At 37.8% G+C, this 16,617-nt stretch overlaps 1 long non-coding RNA gene across 1 annotated transcript in view; it reads left to right on the top strand.

The window, feature by feature from the left end:
• Positions 1–16,391, top strand: part of LOC119769705 — a 94,679-nt gene extending 78,288 nt beyond the window's left edge. Inside the window, exon 3 of the long non-coding RNA XR_005278491.1 lies at positions 15,684–16,391. This is a non-coding gene — a long non-coding RNA (uncharacterized LOC119769705). The remainder of the gene's footprint in view (positions 1–15,683) is intronic.
• Positions 16,392–16,617: the final 226 nt, after the last annotated feature.

Raw genomic sequence — 16,617 nt, 5'->3', positions numbered from 1 at the left:
ATCAACCCAAAGATACCCGAGCCTAAAATTGGTGAAAACATGTTTTTCATGCAAAAATGTATCAATGTAGTATCAATGAGTTAATGTTGACCGATTTTTCTCTAATTTGGCCCAAAGTCCTTAAATTTTTCAAGGAACAAATTTAAGCTTGTGGATTAAATTTTGAAAAAAAAAAGTTCCCAAATTCTGGGCATCCTAGTGTAGGGAGTTTTTTATACAACTTGTAGAAGAAACTTTGTGAAAATATTGAGCAATTCTCTTCAAAATCGGTTTTTTGTTAGAATTTTATTTTTTGTATTTTTTAATATCCGACTAAAACTTTTTTCTTAGCATTTAAAAAAAAATTTTTACATGTGCATCAATTTTGAAAAATGAAAAACTTCAACTATTTTCAAAAAAGTTACCTATAAATGGCTTTAACTTGAAAACGGTGCACTTTATCAAAATTTCACTAGAGTACTTTTTGATTGCAAATTTGATTTTACATCGAAAAATGGAGTTGATAATTTTTGCGACCAATATTTCGATTTTTGGAAAAAAAAATCAATATTGGTTAAAAAATTTATAACTCGCTCAAAGATTTTTTGCACAACCTGGAAATTTCTGAAAAGTTGGCAATTGATGTCTTCTAAATCATATATATAAAAAATAGTGTTTTTGTTTTGCAAATCAGGTTGTAGTGACAAAAAGTCCAATAAAAAGTCACCAAAAATGTTTTACCGTGTATCATTTTTTCAATGCAGTCCGTGTCCATACCTACAACTTTGCCGAAGACACCAAATCGATCAAAAAAATCCTTCAAAAGATACAGATTTTTGAATTTTCATGCATCGTTTTTGTATGGACAGCTGCCAAATTTGTATGGAAAATTATATGGACAAACTAATGATTTAAAATGGCTTCTTTGGGCATACCGAAGGCACCAAAACAGTTTCAGTCAGGTTAAAAAAAAGACCGATTTCGTAGAGAATTGCTCAGCTCAAAAAAATCAAGTTCAATAGAACAACAAAGAGTAACAACAAAAAAGAGGTTGTAGTTGTACGTGGCAGAACACGAATAACTTGTCAAAGGGGTATGTAGCAGCGCAACAACACTTCACAGAGCTTACAGTGACAGAGCTGAGGATTGTGTAGAACATGTCAAGAGCAGCGGGAAACCTTACAGGGTTGAAGAGCTTGACGTGTCGTGCCACTTTAGACTTTATGTTGTTTAAAGAATAACTTTTTTTCATCAGCTCCAAGTTTTTCTATTCCTAATTTTAGAATTCTCTCATCAATTTCAATTACAAGATTTCCTTCCGCCAAAAAATCTTCATTCCTACCATCCCTCAAAGTCCAGAGCCCGTGCACTGTCCTCCACGTGGGCACGTTTTAATTGAAATAAGAAAATCAATAAATTGTTGCGTGTGCGACGTGACTTCCTCTCGCTTTCTCGGGGGCCACAAAGATCGAAAAAACGAAACTATTGGCACTACGCCCCCCGGGGCATGGCCTTCCTCTAACGTGGGATTTCTGCTCCAGCGCCTCTGACGAGACAGGAGAAACCGGGACCGACGTTTTACTTCACCATCCGATAGAAGCTCAGTGGATAAGGCGGGAATCGAACCCGCGTCTCATAGCATCATCGGGATCGGCAGCCGAAGCCGCTACCCCTGCGCCACGAGACCCACACGGCCACAAAGATCGTAGTGGGGAAATTGAGTCTGAGTCTGGCCTGGCTGGCTCCGATTGGGTAAGACGGGGTTTTCCTCACTTCCTTTTTCATCTCATTCCACAAAGAATTGCCACGAGAGGCACGGAGAGCTTCGTTCCATTTGGCATTTTCCGTTTTCCACTCGCTTTGGTGGGAAAATGCGCGGGGGAAGAGGAGTGGGGATTTTTTTCCCAGGAGACGCGACTGCTGGCACGGGTGGAAGAAAGTATCATCATCGTTCGCGCAAATGGATTTATTGGAACTTGGTACTTTTCTCAACTGAGTCAGCACCACTTCCACCACCACCGTTGTAATTTGGAAATGTGCCCTCGAGGTGGAAAACGCTGCTTCGTTCATTATTTTCAACAGCCAATTGAATCCTTTTTAATGATGAAAAGCCGACGAGTGGCATTACTTGGAGCACATTTGGAGCGAGCTATTGTTCTCCTTCGTTCCCCGTGCGCCTAGTTAATCGGATTATAATTAGAGCCCGACTCGTTGTGTGGAAGAATTTACTGCTTTGACCTCTGAATGGAGAAGCATTTTTTCGAGCATTCGAAAGCAACTGTGAAGTGGAATTCGATGCTGTTTAATTTGAAAGCTTTTCAGGTAGTCATGGTAAGCAAGTGGTATTTTGCACGATGTATTTTGTGTATCTGACAATGTCGGAATTATAATTTTATTCAATTGCGGAGTTTCTTTTACAATTATTAAAATTCTTAAGCAGCTTATCACAAGCCACCGGTTTGAGTGGATTAACCAAAATTGACATAACTCATCTAGTTTTAGAACAATTTAAATCAAACTTTAATTTTGAGTTGTTGAACGATATTTTGATATTCATTTACATAATTTGTACCGTACTCGCTGCCTCTTTAAACAAATGAGATAATAAATTATTAAAAAAAAAATCTCACTTATTTTGATAAATGAAAACTTTGAATGATAACTTTAAAAAATATCAAAATTTTATAATACAGAAAATTTATGTGACATAAACATAAATTATTAGAAGAAATAACTCTTAACAACTGTAAACAATTGGAAAAGAATTTAAAATATTCCTTCTTTATTATTATTTCGTTGAGCATGTTTTTTTTTCCAAATGATTTTAATAGATTATTTAACTTGTTCCAAAATTACATCTATCTTGTCGCCCCCGCCATTTCGACGTTCCGAGAAAAACGCGTTTTAATGTTTGACCTTGAATAAACAAAAACGAAAGCACACAATGTAAACAATAACAAACACGTTTTGTTTGGCTGCTTACCATTCTGTGCATTGTCCCGAAGTTTGGTTAAAGTTGGTTGCTGGAGTCCCGAGTTATAATTACAAATATTTACGGTAGTCTAACTTGTACGTGCGTCAAACGCGTTCTGACCTGAAATCCCTTTGCCCTTTGTCGCACTTACATCAACTTTCAGGCTGTGTCAAGATAGCACGACAAGATTGAAACTTCTTTCATATGAAAAGTGACAGAAATTTTCGGAGCTCTTTTGATTTTCATTGAATAGCTCAGGATTGAAATCGAATTTTGGGGATCTGTAAAGGTCAAAAGATGAGGCATTGTGACCTGCACAAAATGGCGTTCTTAACTCAATTTGGCCCCAAAATGCACGTACGACAAGTTAGCACGACGGCGACGATTTGTAATCAACCGCATAATTTCTTGGTATTGCTTGAGACATTTGCATAATTTTAAGAATTTTGTTAACCCTTTCAAGCCTAAATTTTTCTGAGCTATGTTTACCCTTTCAGGTCTGATGGGTCATATATGATCCAAAATTGAAAATTTCCAAAACTAGCCTATAATTTTCGTATGGTGGTAAGAATCATTTTCCCATCATTAACTAAATTTTTTTTTTGAAAATTCAGGCTTGAAAGGGTTAATCAACAATTTTGGTATCAGTCGTTAAATTATAACCTGAGTAAACAGAAACAGGCCAACAAAAGTTACATTTCGTTATTGGACGTTCTGGGTCCTCCAATGTGTCCTAGAATACAGATCTTGGAGTCTACCGCCGTAACAACACGATTATACCAAGTTTACGATTATGTTTCATATTCAGTGATGTCCTTGGGACCCATTGGAAACACTATGAGCTATGTGGATCACTTTTGGGATGTTCTGGGTCCTCCAAAGTGTCCTGGAGTACAGATCTTGGAGTCTACCGCCGTAACAGCACGATTCTACTAAGCTTCCGATTATGGTTCATATTCAGTGATGTCCCTGGGACCCTTTGGAAACACTATGAGCTATGTGGATCACTTTTGGGATATTCTGGGTCCTCCAAAGTGTCCTGGAGTACAGATCTTGGAGTCTACCGCCGTAACAGCAAGATTCAAAGTCTCCAAAGACAAAATCAGTTTTTTTCTGTGGTTTATTTCAGATAATATTTATTTATGAATTAAATCCTGATTATTTGTTTGGCAACAAAAATCACTAAGTTTTGGAATGAAAATAAAGTCTTGGTAACTTTATTTTAGCAAAAAATGTTGTTATATAATTTGAAAATAAATTATAAACAACTCCGGCCAAAATCAAGAAATTTTTGTTGTTTGAGATGTCGGAAAGTGTACTTGTGAAATTATCGAAATTGGTCCATCGGAACCATGTTACGGTTATTCAGGGTTGAAGGCAGGATGGCCAAATGGTCCCAGATCGTACTGAGGATTTCAAATTTGAACTCCTGAGCCAAAATCAGTGTCGTTTGACATGTTGGAAGCCATATTAGGCTTGATGTAGAATTTGACATCCGTGTCTGTGTAGTCGGTTCCGGAAGGGTGGCCAATTTATATCCGTAGGTTCGGGATCAAAGGAATATGACTTATACGTCCAGAACAGGTTATGGAGCCAATTGGGATGGTTTTTCTGAAGAATTTATGATCATAACCATGATTTGTAGGTTGGGTTGCATACCCGGACAATAACCTGACTCACTAGGTTCCGGAATATCTCCGTGGCCAAGTGACCGATTTTCTTTGTAGATTCTGAAAATAGAGATTTTTCCGATTCTTTTGAGAGGTGAACGATCTTATTTGGTCAAAAGAGGACAAATATACAGCATGTTTAAGGTTTTTTCGGTATTTCGCATCAGACGTTCGGACTTTAAGGGTTAAAAAGAATGTAATCAGCGATGGCATAATCATCATCAAAAGAAAATCTCTAGACGTTCATCAAGAGAAAAAATCCGTAGGGAGCTTGGCTCTATTCTCTCGCGCACGAAAGATCGGTAAAAAGAATCGAAAAAAATCATCATCTTGATTATTCGGCGGAACATTTTTTTCACTACTACACTTGCAAGTGTAACGTCTTACGTCGAAAAATGACCTGTCACATTTTGTAGATGGGCAATGTGTGTAAACAAAGTGAAATAAATTTTATTAAGTGGTGCTGACAAGGAAATTCACAAAAAATCATCAGCAGATTGATTTTCCTGGAGAATTTCGGGAGCGATTTTCTTTTGCGTGATTTGCCTCCTCTCTCTTTCGCGGGTGAAGAAAGTTCACAAGCGAAATTGATTTTTTTTTGCGATTATTCCATCCCTGAATGTAATTCAATATTTATTTCAGCTGATTAGCTTACATTAAAATTTTGATGTTTTTAGACTTTGTTTAAAAAAAAAGCTAATAAACATTAAAGATCAACTTTTTATCACATGAACGATGCTTCAAATATTTGAAAACTTCAAGTTGTGAGGTTATGAAATAGTGTTTCAAGTAAAAAATCACGAGAAGTTAGTTAGTTAAACAAATTTGTATATTTGTATGAAGCTGTTTGATTTTTAAAAGTAGTCGTGCCATTAAATGATCCTCACACTCATTTTGAACATTGAAGATGCTATTCTATAAAATATTGTTGCCATTCTAAATCAGAAGCAGGATCAGAATAATTTTTGATTAATAACAACTTTCCTGAGAGTTTCAAGATGAAAAATGTTGTTCTAGATGACAAATTTTGGAACATGAAATGCAGATTTAAATGAACATTACAAATCACAATCATTTCATGTTCAAAAATGAAAGGAGTAGTACCGCCGCCCCGTAACAACAAATCGACAGATGGACCTCAGTTTGTTTCCCACAAATCGAAAAGTAAATGGGGCAACTTTTTCCGATTTCATGTGATTTTTCAGAGAAGGACACAACACAAACACACAATGCAAGTAAAGCTTCAAAGTAAATCATTTTTGGTTTCCCAAAGACGAATCACAAATTACTCAGAACCAGTGCAGATGGTGCAAATTTCTGAAATGAAAATCTGAAAACCAAAGTCAAAGTTCGTGTTGAACTTCTTGCGCAAAAGAAGTGCAAAGTAGGGAAATAATTTTGGAACTGACAGCAACTCGGTTAAAAAAACGGACGACCAGTAGAACTATAATTAGTGTGTGCAGCTTTGCGCGTAGTACTCAGACTCAGATTGGCTGGACTGCCAGTTTCCCTTTCCTTTCAGACAAAGTTTGAAACTTTATCCAAAGCCCTTCTGTCGTGCCACAGCCGGAGAGTGTAATAGGAGAAACTTTGGGTTGGTTTAGTTTGACGAAGAAAATTAATAGCCTGGCGGGCAAATAAGCCAGCGTGCGTTCTTTTTGGCAATTTACTGGAAAAGTTCGAACCACTTTTATGGCTTCTGAGGTTTTTCTTCTTGGAAGAGAGGCTAGGAGTCAATGAAAAGTTTTGCGAAACTATTCCCTTCTGGTCAGACTGGGTAGTGCATGCTGGTTTTGATTCTGTTTGGTGTGCAATTACTTGGGATATTATTTCAACAGTATAGAACTGAATGAGGGGACATTTCACGTTGACTTACGACCGATATCCCGTAAGCTCTTTCCAGCCGATCCTTTGGGGTTCGAAATTTCCAACTCGTTAAAAATTCAACACTTTTTGAAAGGAACACGTTTTGCGGCCCCATTACTGCTGCTGCTCCTCCTAGTCAGTGGGGTTGCCGAGAGGAAGTGCGAGCGAAATGTGTGCGTAATGTAATTAGGTCGTAATAAAGACATTAAATATCAATTCCCGGCAGCGAAAGCTCTCAGGAAAATCGCGCACACACACACTAACTCACGTGTGGTGCCACAGCGAAAGTACACAAACACTGGAACGTGCCTTGTCAGGCTGATGCCGTATATCAGATTTTCCGTCTTTATTTAGATCACTCTCTTTCCCCCCTGCTCTGCTATCTCACTCACTGAATGTGTTTAGATTTGAATTGAATAAATACGATGTGCGAATGAATCATCCACATCACCATCATCATCGTCGTCGTCGTCGTCATTCTCCAATGAAATAACTCTGGATTTTGTGAAAGGGAAAAAGTCACGGAGTATTGATTTACTGACAATCGCACACTGACACACACAATCACACGCGGGTACGCAAACGATCCGTATGATAAATAATGCGGAAATCATGTGTGTGTGTGTGTGTTTGCTCATGTTTATGAAAGAGGAAAATGCATTATGGCTTTCCTTTATTCTTTTGTGTTGCTTGTTGTTGCCGGTGCTGCTGTTGCGTGCTGTATGGGAGCACGTATTCAATCAAAATATAAATTTTTAATGCTTTCTTTTTGTCGTTTGGTGTATTCCGGTATTTGAAGTTGAGCAATAATTGCTTGCGAGGAATAAATTTAAATCGTTAAAAATAATCGCTAGGTGTAATTTCATGGCCTTGGTTAACGTGATGGAAGCCTTCAGGGGCATGATTCTTTCTTCAAAGATTTAAATTAACCTACTTTTTCGATTTCCTATTTTATTTGGAAAGTTATAAAAAAATATAAAGCATTTTGTCGATCAGATTTTTATGGTATCCCATTATTGACAAATTTTGCAATTTTGCATTATCAAAACAATACCTTAAATTGATATAAGTGCGTCTATGCCGGGAATTTCCAGGACGAATTTCCGGGGATTTTTGGAAATACGGGAATTGCAGGATCCTGGGATTTTTTTATATTTTGTCCCGGGAATTTCCGAAATTGAAAAAAAAAATCAAATTTTGGTCTGAAAATTCAGATTTGGTTGTGGAAAGAGATGCAGAGTTGGATACTCACACTCAGTAATCGATATTATTTTTTAAGTGTTTATTTGACTTTTTAGGGAAAATAGTGCTTTAAATGTTTTCTATTTAATTTTAATTTTTTTGTTCAAATACAGCAATAATTACGTTTATTAATTTATATTCATCAAACCCCGGCATATGCTCCAGATGACAATTGTAATGAATTCAGACAACTTCACAAGCTATTTTTTTGCAGATAGTCTTGATTGTTTTTTGGTTTCGTTTAAAACAGGAACATAACAAAACAATAAGTACACCGATTTCAAACGTTTTGCTCTAAAATCTCCTGATTTTATTCAGACTGTAGTCTCGATTTTCTCCAGTTGACAGAAGTGACTAAAAGTTAATTTGCAAAATATGTTTTATGTTTTTTCATAACATGTTTGATATTTTGACTGGTATCATATTATTCGATTACGCTTCTCTTTTTTTAGACAATTCAAAGAAATTTTGTTTTTGGAACCATGTCATATAAACAGATACATAAGAACAAAATATAAAGAATCTTATTTATTTGAATCATATTGGTTTAAAAATTATTATTCATTTTAGATCCAAAGCACAAATAAGATCAGCAAAAATCAAGTTTAAATGTATTCTAAGCTTTATGAAAACTGCTGCCATCACTGTAGATGGGAGCAGGGTTACCAGGCCTGAACAGAAAAAATCTGGCAAAAAATCTGGAAAAAATCTGGCAAGCCACTTTTCTCAAAGTAATAAGCAATTTTGTGTTCAAAAACAGTGTATTTTCACTTTTTATACATTATAGATTCACAAAATAAACAAAATACATAAAATAAAACAATGTGCGGAAGAAACAGAAAATTATTTTTTTCAAATTGACACTCAAAAAATCTGACAATGCCTAATTTTTCTGGCAACCTGGCACCCCTGGATGGGAGTGTAGATTTTCACCAATTAACATAATTAATCTAATTTTATGATTTCAAGGTTGAAAAACATAACTAATATAATTAAACAAAGATTTAACGGCTGTTTCAAAAATCTCCCGGGATTTGAAAAAATATTTTTCCCGTTTCCAAAATCGATCAGCAAAAATCTGTTGTTTATGTATTTTAAGCTTTCAGAAAACTGGTGTTGTTGTTTAGATTGAAATTTGTATCATCACCTATTAGCAGAATTTATCTTATTTTATGATTTCAAGCTTGAAAATCATATGTTATATAATTAAACATAGATTTTACGGATATTTCAAAAATTTCCCAGAATTTAGAATAATTTTTCCCTTTTCCAAAATCAATCAGCAAAAATCAATTATTAATAAATTTTAAGCTTTCTGAAAACTGATGTCATTGTTAAGATTGAAGTGTAGATTATCATCAATTAACAGAATTTATCTAATTCTTTGATTTTAAGCTTGAAAAACATAAGAAATATAATAAAACATAGATTTCACGACTAAGAAAAAAAAATCCCGAGGCTTAAAAAATATTTTTCCCGTTTCCCGGGGATTTGATGATACCAAAATTTGAAGAAAGGTATTATAGTCTAGACTCGATTATCCGAAGTTTCTATTATCCGAAGGTTTGTTTGAGACTTCTGCTAATCGAATCACGAACTTTTTATTCTTTTTTTCCTTTTCTTGTATTAAACATCAAAATCGAGTTCAGCGACCCCATTTTAGTCAAATTTATATTGTAGATAGCTTTTTAAATAACCATCTTGGATAAAAAAAAAAACACTTTAGCCTAGTTAAGGTACCATACTTGAGCTCGACAATCAAAAAATAGACAAGGAAAATTTATTTTTCATCATTCGATTAGGCCTTCGGATAATCTGAACTGTATAACGCATTTCCTTTGTTTTTACCCATCCTCGGGTCATTCGATCCGTCTTGGGGTCCCATAAGTTCCTATTCAAAATCAGCTTCTTTGTTAAGGGGTTACATACATGTAGAAAATCACAAAATTTACAAAATTTTACAGAAAATTTATTGAATCCACTAAACAAATGATTTTCAATCACTCCTAAATGTTTCATAATTCAACTGAGTTAGAGGCGTTTTAACTTTGAAATTTTGCCATGTGCAAAGCGGACTGTCAAACTTTCTGAGCGTTTTTCTCGAAACACCGAGTTGATTTACGGGTGCCACGTATCTCGAGATGGGATGGACCAAATTGACTGAAATTTCAGGCGAAAACTCTCAAGATATATCCAATGTGCATGACAAAGCCCGATTTTTTTTATTTTGCTTTTAAAAATTAAAAATCAAAAACTGACGATTTTTTATATGAAAAAAACAATAATATTTTTATCTTTTTTTTAAATATTTTTTTTGAAAATCGGCTTTTGTCATGCACAGCCGATTTGGTCAAGGCAGTGCTAAGATAAAAAAAATAGTGTGTGCTCACACCAACCTCTGACTTTTTTGTCGATTAACATGTATGTAACCCCTTAAGTGCTGACAACATATTTTTAGAAAGATATTAAAAAGACCTTCCCAACGAGTTTACCAAAGTGAATTCCTGACAACCAAATTTCTATTCTTTCCAACGAGTCCAAAATGTTGAAGATTTTACAACCCTGTTATGTCAAAAGTGTTTGTATGGAACTTTGAATAATCAAAACACGAACAAAAAAACTTTTGTTTCGTGTTTTTTAATTTTCTTATTTTTAACTTCAAATTCGAGTATTGCGACCCCAAAGCAAAGCAATCCACTTTAACGACCCCCGGGTCTTTTGTGGTCTCTGTTGCAAGTTTCTGCTCATATCTAGGCGTCCGAAGGTTATGTGTGGTGAGTCACCCAAAATCTCTTTTACGCAAATGGACCGACGTTTTACTTCCCCATCCGATAGAAGGCCAGGAGTATAAGGCGGGAACCGAACCCACACCCCATAGCAACTTAGGGATCGGCAGTCGAAGTCGCTAACCACCGCGCCACTGGGCTGTATTTCGACGTCGTCGTGCTATCTTGTCGCACCCGCCATTTTGACGTTCCGAGAAAAACGCGTTTTAATGTTTGACCTTGAATATTCAAAAACGGGAGCACGCAATGTAAACAATAACAAACGCGTTTTGTTTGGCTCACCATTCTGTGCATTGTCCCAAAGTTTGGTTGAAGTTGGTTGCTAGAGTCCCGAGTTATAATTACAAATGTTTACGGTAGTCTAGCTTGTACGTGCGACAAACGCATCCTGACTTTCCTGGCCTGAAATCCCTTTGGCCTTTTGTCGCACTTACATCAATTTTCATGGAGTGACAAGATAGCACGACAAGATTGAAACTACTTTCATATGTAAAGTGACAAAAATGCACGGAGTTTTTTCGGTTTTTGTTGAATATCTCAGGATTGAAATCGAATTTTGGGGATCTGTGAAGGTCAAAAGATGAGGCATTGTGAGCTGCACAAAATGGCGTTCTTAACTCAATTTGGCCCAAAATGCACGTACGACAAGTTAGCACGATGGCGACGATTTGCCGATAAAGAACAAAAAACATTCTTTCTCAAATTCCCTTAGACTGTTTGGGCGTAGCCTTGGAGTACAGTATGGAATTATCTATCCTGTATCATCTGTATAAGTACAAGAAAAATATTTTTTTTTTTCAAGCCATTGACGAAAAGAGAAAAATAAATAGATATTCAAACTCTTTCTACACTGCAAATATAAGCAATAAATTAAAAACTCAAAGCTATTTAAAAAAAATACACATTTCTATTCGAAATGCCGATAAATGTTTAGTTCCCCTACTCGGCTTAATTTCCAACTCAGCTCTCCCTAGGGTAGTCCTAAACAAACTGCTCCCGTTTAAATTTTCCCGCAACATTCCTTAAAGAAAGCTACCTCCCTTTTGGGACTGCTCCCGCTAACGACCACAAGAAGTCGTACACCCCCTTCAATCTACCCCCCATTCAAGTGAAAGTTGAAACACGCTTTGAAGGATCGTCGTCACCAGCCAGCCACACCCAACTCGACATCTCCCTGCGACGTGCTTCTGATGTTTGACAGAAGGGAATAGGAGTGGAATTGTGGGCGGAGTGGACCCCTTTTTTCTCAGGTCATTCCGCACCGAACGCGCGGTGGCTCATGTGATTTCACAGTTGAAGGGAGTTGGGGGGGTGAGCAGTAAGGGAGAATGCTCCTAACGTCAATCGTGGAACAATGGAGCAAAGGGAGTAATGGGGAATGGGTAGAAATTTTGAACATCATTGCTTCATCTCATTTAGCGGTGAAATGAGGGGTGAAAATAATAGAGTTTTGTTGTTGGTAAGGCGTGTTTTACATAGTAATTACGGCGGGAGAGATTTTTATGTACGTGTTGTAATCGGAGCTTTGTGGTAGTAAGTGAGGCGAGCTTTAAAGTAAAAGTTGAAATAAGATTACAAGTTTGTGACAAAAGCCGATACTATGTGGGTAATTCTCCGCCAACTCACACAGCAGTTGCCCCGACCCCTCTTCGATTTGCGTGAAACTTTGTCCTAAGGGGTAACTTTTGTCCCTGATCACGAATCCGAGGTCCGTTTTTTGATATCTCGTGACGGAGGGGCGGTACGACCCCTTCCATTTTTGCACATGCGAAAAAGAGGTGTTTTTCAATATTTTGCAGCCTGAAACGGTGATGAGATAGAAATTTGGTGTCAAAGGGACTTTTATGTAAAATTAGACGCCCGATTTGATGGCGTAATCAAATTCGAAAAAACGTATTTTCATCGAAAAAACACTAAAAGTTTTAAAAATTCTCCCATTTTCCGTTACTCGACTGTAAAATTTTGGAACATGTCATTTTATGGGAAATTTAATGTACTTTTCGAATCTACATTGTCCCAGAAGGGTCATTTTTCATTTAGAACAAAATTTTTCATTTTAAAATTTCGTGTTTTTCTAACTTTGCAGGGTTATTTTTAGAGTGTAACAATGTTCTACAAAGTTGTAGAGCAGACAATTACAAAAATTTTGATATATATACATAAGGGGTTTGCTTATAAACATCACAAGTTATCACGATTTTACGAAAAAAAGTTTTAAAAAAGTTGGTCGTCATCGATCATGGCCGTTCATGGTCACCCGCGACAGACACGGACGACGAAACAAAGAGAAACGCAAAAGTAACTTTTTCAAAACTTTTTTCGTAAAATCGCGATAACTGTGATGTTTATAAGCAAACTTATCTATATATCAAAATTTTGTAATGTCTGCTACAACTTTGTAGAACACTAAAAATAACCCTGCAAAGTTAGAAAAACACGAAATTTAAAATGAAAATTTTGTTCTAAATGAAAAATGACCCTTCTGGGACAATGTAGATTCGAAAAGTACATTAAATTTCCCATAAAATGACATGTTCCAAAATTTTTACAGTCGAGTAACGGAAAATGGGAGAATTTTTAAAACTTTTTTGTTTTTCGATGAAAATACGTTTTTCGGAATTCTGAGTACGTCATCCGTCTAATTTTACATAAAAGTCCCTTTGCAAATTTCTATCATCACCGTTTCAGGCTGCAAATTATTGAAAAACACCTCTTTTTCGCATGTTCAAAAATGGAAGGGGTCGTACCGCCCCTCCGTCACGAATATCAAAAAAACGGACCTCGGATTCGTGATCAGGGACAAAAGTTACCCCTTAGGACAAAGTTTCACGCAAATCGAAGAGGGGTCGGGGCAACTTTTCCCGATTTCGTGTGAGTTGGTAGAGAATTACCCATGTGTAAATTAAGGTTAATTATTAATTTTCAGTAGATGTTAAGTTATATTAGCTTCAAATGTATTTTTTCTTAAATTGCAATGACTATCTGCTTTTAAGCATAAAAAATACAATGCATTTTAAATAATCACCTCCGTGTACGCACGAGAGCAAGTAGCAGTCAAGTGCTCTGTGCTCTACCGTTTTTCGAAATTATTCGCCGAAGTTGATTGTGATTACCCGCGAGTTTGCTCCTCCAGCATGCCGAAGGCCAGCCGTGGCCGTGGCAGTTCGAGTGCGGCCTCGAAAAACCCGCGAAGTTCGTCTACCGGCCGTGTGCAAAAAGTTAAACAAACCAACGCCGTGTCGGCCGCCATCGCGCAGGGGAGCGTGAGCGCAGATGGAATCGACAAAAAGTATCTACATCCCGGATACGTTCCGAGATCACCAGTGCGAACCCGTTCCGGTACTTCCGGTGCCACGACCAGTGGCACATCAACATCCGCCAACATCCCCATCAGGAACGAGTTCCAGATGCTGAGCGACGACGAAGAAAACAACACCGATGGTAGCAGCACTACCGACGACGACGACGACGATGACGGACGTGCACGGAAGAAAGTGTCGACGCCAAATAAGAACAATTCTCCAAAGGAACGTAGACCACCTCCAATTTTTGTTTTGGACACGTTGGCGGACGATATTGACGAGTTGCTGGAAGGCCTCGGATATTGTCTGAAAATCGGTAAGTCGTCAGTGCAAGTTTACACATTTGACGAAAAGAACTTCGACCTGGTTGTGGAGAAATTGAAGCGTCAAAACTTCAAGTTTTACACATTCGACCCCGTGCAGAAGACTGCCGTTAAGGTCGTTTTGCAGGGTACCAAGACCGCCCGATCTCCGACCTCAAGAAGGACCTCTCGGGTGCTGGAATAACGCCGCGTGACATAAAAGTGCTCTCGCGGAAGACTACAGTCACAGGTACACACACACTGTACCTGTTGTACTTCGACCGCGGCACCGTCAAAATTCAAGACCTGCGGCGAACTAAGGCGTTGGACGGGTTTTGGGTAAACTGGCGGTTCTACTCAAAGAACCCGTCGGACGCAGCACAATGCCACCGTTGCCAGAAATTCGGCCACGGCTCGCGGAACTGCAACCTCCCGCCCCGCTGTGTGAAGTGCGGTGAATCACACCTCTCTGAGGCGTGTGCACTGCCGTGCAAAGCGGACTTGGGGACAAGGCAGAGCAAACGAAGGCGCGCATCAAGTGCGCCAACTGCGGAGGTAACCATACCAGCAACTACCGTGGATGCAGCGCACGGAAAACTACCTCGAGGAGCAGGAAAAGAGGAAGAAGAAAGCAGCAGCGTCCCACCCTCTTCAGCGAAGTACGAGCGAAACCGTGCCGGCAGCTGGTCATCGTACGGTTCCAGCGGACAACTCAGCGTTCCCTCCTGGATGGGGCGATCGTTCGCCAGCGTGGTCGCTGCCGGCAGTGGCAATACGGCCCAGCAAGAAGTTACCGGAGAAGATCTCTTTACCCTGCCAGAGTTTTTGCTCTCGCAGGAGATGATGACGCGGTTTCGGACCTGCCGTAACAAGGCGGAGCAATTCCTGGCCCTTGGGGAGCTGATGATCAAGCACATCTATAAAGGATAAAATACTGTGATCTAGTTTTAAGCTTTTTCTATTTCTATCCCCTTTCCCTTGCAATTTTAGTAAGTTTTTTTTTTATATTTTTCTTACTCTTGGTGACACCTTTATTTACAAGCAATAACTGTTCCAAAATGGATTATGATGTAACACACAGCTGTAAGGAACTCCAAAACTCTGTTATGTACCTCAAAAGAACTTATTGTATCTTGATTATTCACCAATAAAACCGAATTGAAAAATTGAAAATTTTAAATAATCTAAATATGTTGACCCTTTGATCCGAAATGTTTCATTTAAAAGTAATAAAAATTGTTTAAAAAAATAAAGACTGCTCATCGATTTGAGTAAAAAATTCTGTAGTTCATTTTTCAATACATCATTGCGGAGAGGTAGTACGACCTTTTGAAACTTCAACAAAAAACAAAAAACACTACCGACGACGACGACGACGATGACGGACGTGCACGGAAGAAAGTGTCGACGCCAAATAAGAACAATTCTCCAAAGGAACGTAGACCACCTCCAATTTAGTCTGTCTGTACTACAGTTCAAATAAACAGCTTAGGAATATTGAAATTTCATGATAACTTTCAACAAAAATGGGATTTTAATTGCTTTTTTCTTATTTTTTCCAGATGTTGTAACTGAGCCAACAGCAATAAAGGTAAGGCAAAAAAGCGATCGTCACACAAATTACGACATCTACAATCGTTGAATTAAATTCACAGTCGTGTTTAACCCACAAAAAAAACCACCCAGCCCATTAAAACCATCTGCGTTAATTCCTGTAAACACACAAACACAACACTTTGCAGATGGAATTTTCCCCGGCAAGATGTGATTCACCAGCAGCAAAACAAACGTCTTAACAGCGAACATAAAGCGCAGTGAAACGAAACTTTTCAAATTAATTCTTCCCGGGTTTTTTTTTTGTCGACTTCTCAGCAACAATTTAATCTTGCATAAATTTGCAAAAGAAAAGAAAGCCATAGAGTGCTTCTACTTGGTCAGGGTCCTTTCATTTTAATGTGCACCTTTTCGGAGGAAAAGCAACAAACGCTCTGCTGGCAGCACTGCCTCTGATTATTTTTTTTGCTTGCAGAGGGTAAAGTAATTGCCACCTTAATGGCTCTTTCTTGGTTTTTTTGTGATTTTTGTGGAAATTTTCTGCGGTGGATTGTTGAGTTTTTGTTCGTGAAAATTTTAATCTTATAAGTGTAGTAAATAAATAACGTTCGCTAAACTGGAACTGAAATTTTAATCGCTACTCACCTTTGCATTCACCAAAGCATGAAACAACACTTTTCGCAACTTTGCCTAACAAAACGCATAAATCATGCTCTCTCGAAATGATTATTTTTTTCGAACATCCACCTCCACAAGGATTGGAACATGAGAAATGTAATTACGCGATACTTTTTGGGGCTCATTTGCACATAAAGTCTATGAGCCGGCAATTTTTTACTGTGAAAACTTTTCCACTCGCGAATTTGAATCTCACTTTCCACTTTGCAGCACTCAACCAAAAAAGAGTTTAAAATGCGCTGAAATTTTAAAATTTCTGATCCG

Source organism: Culex quinquefasciatus, chromosome 3 (genome assembly GCF_015732765.1).
Source record: "Culex quinquefasciatus strain JHB chromosome 3, VPISU_Cqui_1.0_pri_paternal, whole genome shotgun sequence".
Taxonomy (NCBI): domain Eukaryota; kingdom Metazoa; phylum Arthropoda; class Insecta; order Diptera; family Culicidae; genus Culex; species Culex quinquefasciatus.
This window is presented reverse-complemented; position numbering and strand designations above follow the sequence as displayed.